Here is an 8,991-nt window from a genome sequence, read left to right on the forward strand (position 1 = left end):
CATACAAAGTAAGTATGAATACAAATCTTCATTGTCAACTTCCTTTAAAAGTGAATTTTCAAGCCTTCTGACCACATTTGCTACATACGCTGAATCTGTGATCAGATTGAGAGGTTGAGAAAACAGTTCGAAGACTCGAACCACTGCTGCCAACTCCACTATCTGTGGTGAACCTTGCACTGTTTCTATGTTTGATTCCCACTTTCCTGTTGTTGCATTTTGCCATGTGATTACTGATTTGTGAGTTTTTCCTGAGCCGTTGGTAAATATGGTTATTGCATCCAACGGCACCTCACTTATTTTTGGCTTCTCTCTAAAACTTATTTTTGCTTTCAACAATTTGTGGCTTGGAAAGTGGATTGTGCAAGTGCCAGGATAGTCTAACAATGCAATTTGCAATTCTTCCGACTTTTGCAATGCCCAGTCAAAATAATCTTTTTTCAAAGGCAGGTAAATTGTTGTAAAATCTTTGCCTGCCATTGTCAGCAGTCTGGACCTAGCTTTGATGATGATCTGAGCTGCCATTTCCAGACTTGTGAGAATTGTTCTTGGAGACCTGTAAGATAAAAAGATCCATTCTAAAATCAGCAATGGGTCTGTGTGAGACGCATCCCATTGAAAAATCAAACCATACAGTTGTATTTTTTTCCCCCAACACTGCAAGAAAGAATGGTAATGATTCTACAAAACGATGTGCCTGTCTCTGTTGGAGAGCTTCAGCAATCCTCTCAAGGGCTTTCTGAGTCTCTGGCATGAGAGTTCTGGGAGACTTTATATTGCAGTCTCCTTTCAAAAGGTTGAACAATGATGTAAGTTCGTAGTTTGTGATTCCCAAGACTGACCTCATCCAGTTGATTTCTCTCAAGAGCTATTGCAAGTCGTGCAGATTGTTGACTTCTGCTTTGATTTGAATTTTCTGAGGTCTTATGGTCTGTTCTGAGATCCTCCATCCTAAGTACTTCCAAGGTGCAACTTCTTGAATTTTTGAAGTAGAAATTTCCAATCCTGCATTTTGCACTTCTGCAATCACGCAGTCACGAGCTTTCTGCAGCTCCTGTTGTGTCGATGCTGCGATGAGCAAATCATCCATGTAATGAACAATTCTTGCCTCTGGATATTTTTTCCACGCTGGAGACAAAGATTGTGCCACGAACCATTGGCAAATCGTTGGAGAATTTTTGAGTCCTTGGGGTAAAACCACCCAATGGTATCTTTCCAGAGGTTCTTGTCTGTTGATGCTTGGGATGGAGAATGCAAATTGAGGAGCATCATCTGGATGAAGTGGGATGTTGAAGAAACAATCCTTAAGATCGATGATCACAAGTGGCCAGTCTCTTGGAATCATTGAGAGAGTTGGAAGTCCTAATTGAAGTGGACCCATTTCCTCAATGACCTCATTGATCTTTCTGAGATCATGAAGCAATCTCCATGAACCTGAGGCTTTCTTGCGGATCACAAACACTGGAGAATTCCAGGGACTATTGGTTGGTTTGATGTGTCCCTTTTCCAGCTGTTCTTTAACTAAAAGATTAAGTGTACTCAACTTTTTCCGCTCAAGGGGCCACTGATCCACCCAGACAGGATCGTCTGTTTTCCAGGTCAGTTTCAAAGTGGTGAGTGCCACAGTGACCCCCACTAAAAATCCAGTTCGAATCTTGCACCCCATTGTGCCAAAATGTCTCTTCCCCACGCTGTGATGGGTTTTTGTATGATGAATGGACGAATGACTGTTGTCTTTTTTCCTGGTCCTGAGATGAGAATTGCATTTTCACTCTGTGGACAAACGGAACTTCCTCCAATGCCTGAAAGTGAGCTCAAAGGTGCAATCAGGCTCCACTCTCTGGGCCAAAAAATATATGAAATTACCGTGACATCGGCCCCTGTGTCAATCATTCCCTGAAGCGTGATTGTCTTCTGGCCGTAGGTCAAAGAACATATAATGATGGGTCAATCTCGACCTAGGTGTTTCACCCATGTGGCATGAACCTCCACGTGCTCACTCGAAGGGGAATCCTGTTGACGAAACACTGGCATAACCTGTTCTGTGGTGTGAGATGGCAATGCAATGGCTTTGGCAATGGAAGTGTTCTCAGGAATGACCAACGGTGGTCGAAGAGCCTTGGCTAAGATTGTCAATTCTTCATTGCAGTTTGCCCAAACAAGTGTTGAATAAATGATGAGACCTAAAATACTACTTCTGTCTTTACCTATAATTAAAAATTCTTGGCTTTTCCATAAAGTTCCAGTGACCCTGGTGGGTATCACTGCATGGCTCTCATTCATGAAACATGTCATTTTGGAAGCTGCCAGGTCACATTGTGCCCCTGGTGGCAGCAAGACTGGATCACTGGGGATCTTGTAGATTGTCCTGCTGAGAGTATCGCATTGATGCTCCCTGACAACTGTCTCGTTTGCGGAATTTGATTTTGAGTCATCGCCATCACTTGTGTCGTCGCGTGTTGACGATTCGTGCTCTTCTTGGAGTTTTCCGAGAGAGGCAGAGGTCTTCCATCCACGTCTGTTTTGGCATGGCAGTGGCTTGCCTGATGCTTCCCTCTTCTGCATCTCGGACAAACACCTGATGAACTTGCATTTTTTGCATGTTCTGGACAGTTTCTCTTGAGGTGCCCTTGTTTGCCGCACTTGTAGCATTGTGCTCCTGAAAGTTTCGCTCTCATTACTGCTGTGGAGTTATTTTGTCAAAGAACTGCCAAAGCCTCTTTAAGGTTTTCAGTCTGGGCTTTGATGATTCTTTCCATCTGTTCTCCCCAGATGCTTGCTTGAATGGATGCGACATGCTGTGGTGTTCCTACTTTGCTGCATGCTTCCAACATTTCTGCCAAGGACGGCTGGCCTGGCATGGCACTGATGATGCGTTTGCAGTCTGCATTGGCATTTGCAAAAGCAAGACTTCGAAGTAGATGTGGCTTCGCTCCCTCATCATTGACTTGCCTGTCTATTGCTTGTGTTAGACGATCAATGAATGAGGAGAAAGATTCTGACGGGCTTTGCTTTACCTCTGTGTAAATGCTTTCTGGAATTCCTGCTGGTGGAATTTGCATTATTGCTTTTCTTGCTGCTTCCTTTATATCTGTCAACACCTCTTGTGGCAAATTTCTTGCTTGACGACCTGGGTCATCATTTGGTGGATCACCTGCCATTTCCACCACAGTGATGCCTGCATTTGGTCCTTCTTGATATCTCCTCCTGAGTTCTTCAAGAGCTCTTTTCCATTTCGCTTCCCAGATAAGGACCTGCGAATCTGTTAGAATCATTGATGCGATGGATCTGAGATCAAAAGGCGTTAGATTATATATGTTGAATGTTGCCTTCAAAAGCTGCTTGAAGTACGGGGATCCCAATCCATTATCATGGATGGCTTTCACTAACTCCTTGATGACATCATGATCCAATCGCTCCCATCTCGGATTCTGGCCTTGTACATCGTATGTCACTGGCAATGCTAGACTTCTTGTGCCTGTTAAATTGAATTCTTTCAATGCTTTTTTCTTTATCTCAGTCCAATCTGTTGCACTGGGTACCTGTGCATCAGATATCTGTGAATCTTCCAGAAATAGAATTAATTGCTGCAACTTCCATGCTGATGCTGCTCCTGTCATTCTGGAGTCTTCTTGTGTTTGATGTCTGTTCACATCTTCTTGAGATGTGATCCCTTCATCCCTGAGGGATATGTCTCTTCTTGAGATTTCTTTTCCTCCTAATTGAGGAGTAGGAAGCTGGGATTTCTGTGCAGCACGTGATCCCTGTGCAGCACTACCAAAGGAGAGGGTTGATCCATCGGGTAGCCGGAGGATAAATGGAGAATGCGTCTGTGCAGTTGATTGAAGAGGAGCTTGATTGCCTTTTGGTGAAAGGAACACTTGAGGCAATTGAGTGTTTGAATCTGGGTTGAGCTCCAAAGCTGTTTCTTTAAATTGCAGGAGAAATTGCTTCATGAAATCTTTGGATAATAAAATTGAAGGAGCTTGAGATGAAGAATCTGCAGTTGCTGTTGTTGTTGATATGAAAGGAATGCCTTGCGAAGCAGTGATATGAATCATACTTTCATCCGTGCTGACTGCTTGTTGTTGTAGTTGAGCTGCTTCGTGATCCTCTAAAGTTGACACAGGCTGCATTCGTTCCTGTTGAAATTACTGCTTTGGAGAATAAATCTGGTTTTTGTATGTAATTGGGAAAAAATGATGCAATGTGGGTGTTCCGCCACTAGGTGGCGCTGTTGCTGGACTGGTTGAGTATGGAAGTTGCTGTGGCTGCTGTAATTGTGCAGTCCAGCCACTAGGTGGCGCTGTCATCGCTACAGCTGGACCCTGTCCGGCACCAGGTATTTTTTCTGGGATCTGTTCCATCAGCTCCGACAAAAGACGCTGTGCTTGTAACAAATTCTCCGTCTCTGGATCTCTGGGAACTGCTGTAATAATTTTTGGACGTGCGTCCATGCATATGAACGAGCTAGCTGATTCTGAATCACTGAGCGCCTGCTGTGCTGGTATCAAGATGCCGCTCGTGGGCGGGGTCATGGTCTGTGGCTGCCGTGAGGAGGCGGCCCCTTGGAGAAACTCTCCGCCCTGGCCACGCCCCATCCCTGCTTGCACCGCCCCCGCCTGCTCCGATCCTGCTTGTGCCGTCCTGGCACCGCCCTGGGAGGCGTTCCCTCTCGGCCCGCCCCCAGAGACCGCCCCGTCCCGCTCGCCATCGGGGTTTACCTCGCCCAAAGCGAGACTGCGGCTTGGGATCCACCCCACCACCGCGCTTGCGCCTACATCAGCTGCGAGTGCCTCTGGGGTTTGCAGTGCATGGCTCTGCGCCTGCGCTGCCCTTTCTGGCTCTTTGCCCACGCTTTGCAATGTGGAGGTAACTTAGTCCACATTGCTCCCCGTAGCTTGCGTCATCAACCTGCGCTCAGCTATCGGCATGGACTTTCCCCCCGCTGCTGTCCCGGTCCCGCGGTCCGCGAAATCCCGACGATCGCCCGCGAGTTGTTTTTCCCCGCGATCCGCGCCCCCTTGACACGGTATGTTTTCCCACTGCCCCCCGTTACGTTCCCCGTCACCACCGTATGATTGTTCCCGGCGCGACTGATTCAGATCACTTTCGCGAGCATGCGCTGCGGTCTTATCTCCCGCGGCTGACGCGATTTGGGGTTGTTTTCCCTGCTGTTCTGGTGTTTGGCGCCCTCCCCCTCCCCCCTGCTGTGTCTGTCCTTGCTCTGCTGGAGGGAGAGGCGGCGAAGCGATTTCGCGTGATATCTGCGGGGGGGTAAACGGGCTTCTAGATGGAATATGTTCTAAATCTCCCTGTTTCCCCCCCTGGGGCAATTGTCCCATGTCCAGGGGACATGTCTCAGAAGAACACGTATCTCTATCTTGATCGCTGGGATAAAGTACAAGTTTTTGCCTTCCCGGGACTGGCTTTGGGGAATCAGGTTTTGGGATTTAAAGCACCGAGACAAGCTGCTGTGCATCATGTGCCTCACCTCGGGGAAGCTGCTGGCTTTCCCCTGATGTTGCCTGGGTGAGCTGATGGCTCTCCCCTCCCACATCCCCACTAGGAGATTTGGGATCCGCCTGCTGCTGGGAGGCAAAACAAGTCGCTGTTGGCTGCTGCCCAGCGGAAGAAACCTTGCTTTGTCCCTCCTGCGCAGTCCTCTGCCGTTGTAAGGAAGGAGGAACTGCTTTTCTGTTACGTGAAATGGACTCTAGCATGGTTCTCGCTGCGGGCAAAAGCTTCGCAGCTGCTTTGTCTTTCTTAGTTGCTCTGTTGTAAAGTTCCCTGTTTGCCTCTTGCCAAAATGCAGGCTCAAATATGACGTGGGTCTCACAATGTGGAAAGTTACACCGAACCCAGAAAAGAAGAGCTTGAAGCTCCTTCTCAGAAAGGCCTGCAGGATGTGCAGACACTATTACCCTTAATGTAGGTAGGATCCTATGCTGTTCCTGGGAGATTCCCGCCCCCATGTGTTCTAAATTCGACCGGTCTTACCAAAGCCGAGAAACAGGGTGCAGGTGTTCTCAAATTCGTCCCGGGGATGTCATGATCACCGACCAGCAGATCTCAGTGATAAAAATGAAATTTAAAATGTTTATCCTGTAATGTAACAGTGAAAAGCCACCTCCGTGACACCTTACCCCTCAGACCACCTTAAAGGCAGACCTCTGGGGCAGGAGCCCGTTCCCTTCAGAGACGCTCGGCGCCGCGCTCCCCCCCCCACCCCAACGACAGAGCGGGAGAGGAAAGAGCCGGCCGCCCGCAGCCGCGGAGAAGCCCCTCCCCAGCCCCGTCCGCAGCCCGAGAGCCGGCGGGGGAAAACCCAGAGCCTGCGGAGCCTCCCGCCCCGACCCCCGCAGCCAGCCGCCGACCCAGAGGCTGCCGACACCCCCGCCGAAACCAGAGAGGGGAAGAGCAGCCCGAGCCCCCAGCCGTTCCCCCGTGCCAGAGCCGAGAAGAAGAGCCCCGGCCGCCCGCAGCCACCATGCCGCCCGCCCCGGGCCGAACCGCCGCCCCGTTCCAAAAGAAAAAAATCCACGCTTGCCACGTTCCACCCCCCACCTCACAAGCCCTGGCCCGAACCCCCGCAAACGTTGCCGCCGCTGTGAGGCAGCGTGAGACCGAAACGCCATGACTGCGGCAAAACTGCCACGCGGCCGCAAAAGCCCCCGGTCTCCGCCCGCCCCGGCTGATCCCGCATGCAAATGAAGGACTCCAGGTGCATCTCGGGATAAAGTTTAACACCAAAAAACCCTTATAAAATAAAAAACAAGTAAAATTGAAACGCATAAGAACTAATGCTAAGCCGTGTGGACCCTGAAGGATCAAAAGAGCTAATTTCTCCGGTTTTGCTTACTAGCTGTAAGTTAAAAAGACCAAACCAGAGATGAGACCACAGGAGAAAACAAAGAACTCTCAGGACTCTGGGGTTGCTCCCAGCGAGGGCGAGTTCTCCAACTCTGTTGAATTGCCTGCAGCAGAGCTGAAAAGGACCCTCCTCCTTCACGGCGCACGAGCAGCCAAAAACCCCTCGAGCAAATATTGAAAGAGCTGATTAATAAAGGCGTTTTAAGGAGATTAATATTTTCTCCGCCCATTTTTATTCATAACATCAGGGTGACGACTTCAGGGCCCTTGAAGTTCGTCTGTCCAAGGCGAATTTGAAGGCAGCTGCTTTGGCCAAAAATCTTCCCCTGTCTTCTCTGGCTGTTTTCCTGGCTTCAGAGGGCTTGGTGTGTCCACTGGAAAATACCCAGGGACGCCAATTCTCGGGTTGGTTTTCTCACCCGAGATTCAAGTTGTTTAAAGTCCTTGCCCTCTAAAAGCCCCGAGTCGCGTTGGTACAAAGAAGCGGAGTCTTCAAGGCCTTGTTTTCTGGTTTCTCGAGTTGTTTATTATTTGATATCACAGAGTTTTTCTCCGCTCCCAGCCGAGGTCCGGACAGTGGCAGGGACACGAGGCGACTGCCCACTGATGGGACGTCACCTTACATTTATACAGATAGTTACGTGTAGGGTATTCACTATTTCACACCAATGCCTAGTGCTTACACTAAAAGGGTCACTTCTGCTTTGACCCAATCCACTCTAACTACCTTATATCATCACCACCCCAGAAGATGGAGGATGAAGAAGAAGGAGAGGGACACGAGGTACCATCCAAATTCCACCATCTTGTCCCCCATTTACCTCTATTCTAAGAATCCTAAAACTACTGAATTTTGCATGTTCTACTGTGCTAAACTACTATTTTCACTTCCTGGTGATTTGCAATTCCTCTCCTAATGCTGGAAGTTTCTCCCATGGGCTAAGATCAAACTCAGTGTCTTCCTGGGCTCTGTGCCAAGGTCTCCAACCTCCCTGGACCGGTTCCACACCCCCCTGTCCAGGGCTCAAATTCTCTTTCCCGGGTCCCAGGTCATCCAAAGGGATGTCCTGGACTCCAACAGTTTTCCACTACCTGAATTAAGTTTTTATTTGCAGCAAATTAATTTTTCCCAAATCATACATTTTGCCAGTGATGGTAATTGATAAGTGATATCCCTGTTTTTATCTTGAACCATGAGCTTTTCCATCTTATTTTCTCCCCCTGTCCTCTTGAGGGGAGAGAGTGAAAGAGCAGCTGAGTGGATGTCTGGCAACCAGTCAAGGTCAATCCACCATAGTTTCTAAATAAAATTTGTGGTTCTGTAAAAAATAACTGCAAGGTAGCTTGTGAAGCACAGAAATGGCAGCAATGCTATGGTCATATGCCAGCCCAAGCACACGGTCATTGTTATAGAAAATGTTCCCTGCAACACCAGAGTATGTTGATAAGTGATACAGCAAACAGAAAAAGCTGACAGTGGCCACTTACCAGCTCTGGACTCTATTACACAGTAAAATAAGCAAGCCTCATGACCAACACAGGAGCCTGCCAATTAACAACTGAACAACTCTAAATGCAGTCTAATATGTTCTTATCAAAGTTGTCATTATCTTAAACCCTACATTAAGGACTATGGTGGGTTGATCCCAGCCAACAGCCAAATACCCACACAGCTGCTCACTCACTGCTCTCTCCCACAGGATGGAGAGAAAATAGAAGGAAGGCAAGAAGAGTTATGGGTGGAGATAATGACAATTAAATAGGTAGAGCATACAAGCAAAGCAAAAAGAGGAATTAATTCACTACTTCCCATTGGCAGGCAGATGTTTAGCCACTTCCTGGGAAGCAGGGCCTCAGTATGCATATAAGATGCTTAGGAAGATAAATGCCATAACCACAAACATCTCCCCTCACCTCCTTTACCTGTTCTTTCATTGCTGAGCCCAATGTTGTATGGTATGGAATATAATTTAATTTCAGGTCAGCTGTCCTAGCAGTGTCTCCTCCCAACCCTTTGCCCACCCCATGCCTACTCACTTGATAAAGGGCAGGGGACAGTGGGAAAGCCTTGATGCTGTGCAGCCTCTTCTCAGCAGTAACAAAAACATTGGTGTGTTA

At 48.2% G+C, this 8,991-nt stretch overlaps 1 long non-coding RNA gene across 1 annotated transcript; it reads left to right on the forward strand.

The window, feature by feature from the left end:
- Positions 1-4,711: 4,711 nt before the first annotated feature.
- On the forward strand, positions 4,712-7,087 carry LOC310922177. The gene is made up of 2 exons (XR_014592327.1): positions 4,712-5,032; positions 5,816-7,087. It is a non-coding gene; the product is annotated as an uncharacterized lncRNA (long non-coding RNA).
- The last annotated feature ends 1,904 nt before the right edge of the window (positions 7,088-8,991 follow it).

The sequence above is a fragment of the Zosterops lateralis genome, assembly GCF_965231275.1.
Source record: "Zosterops lateralis genome assembly, chromosome: W".
NCBI classification, from domain to species: domain Eukaryota; kingdom Metazoa; phylum Chordata; class Aves; order Passeriformes; family Zosteropidae; genus Zosterops; species Zosterops lateralis.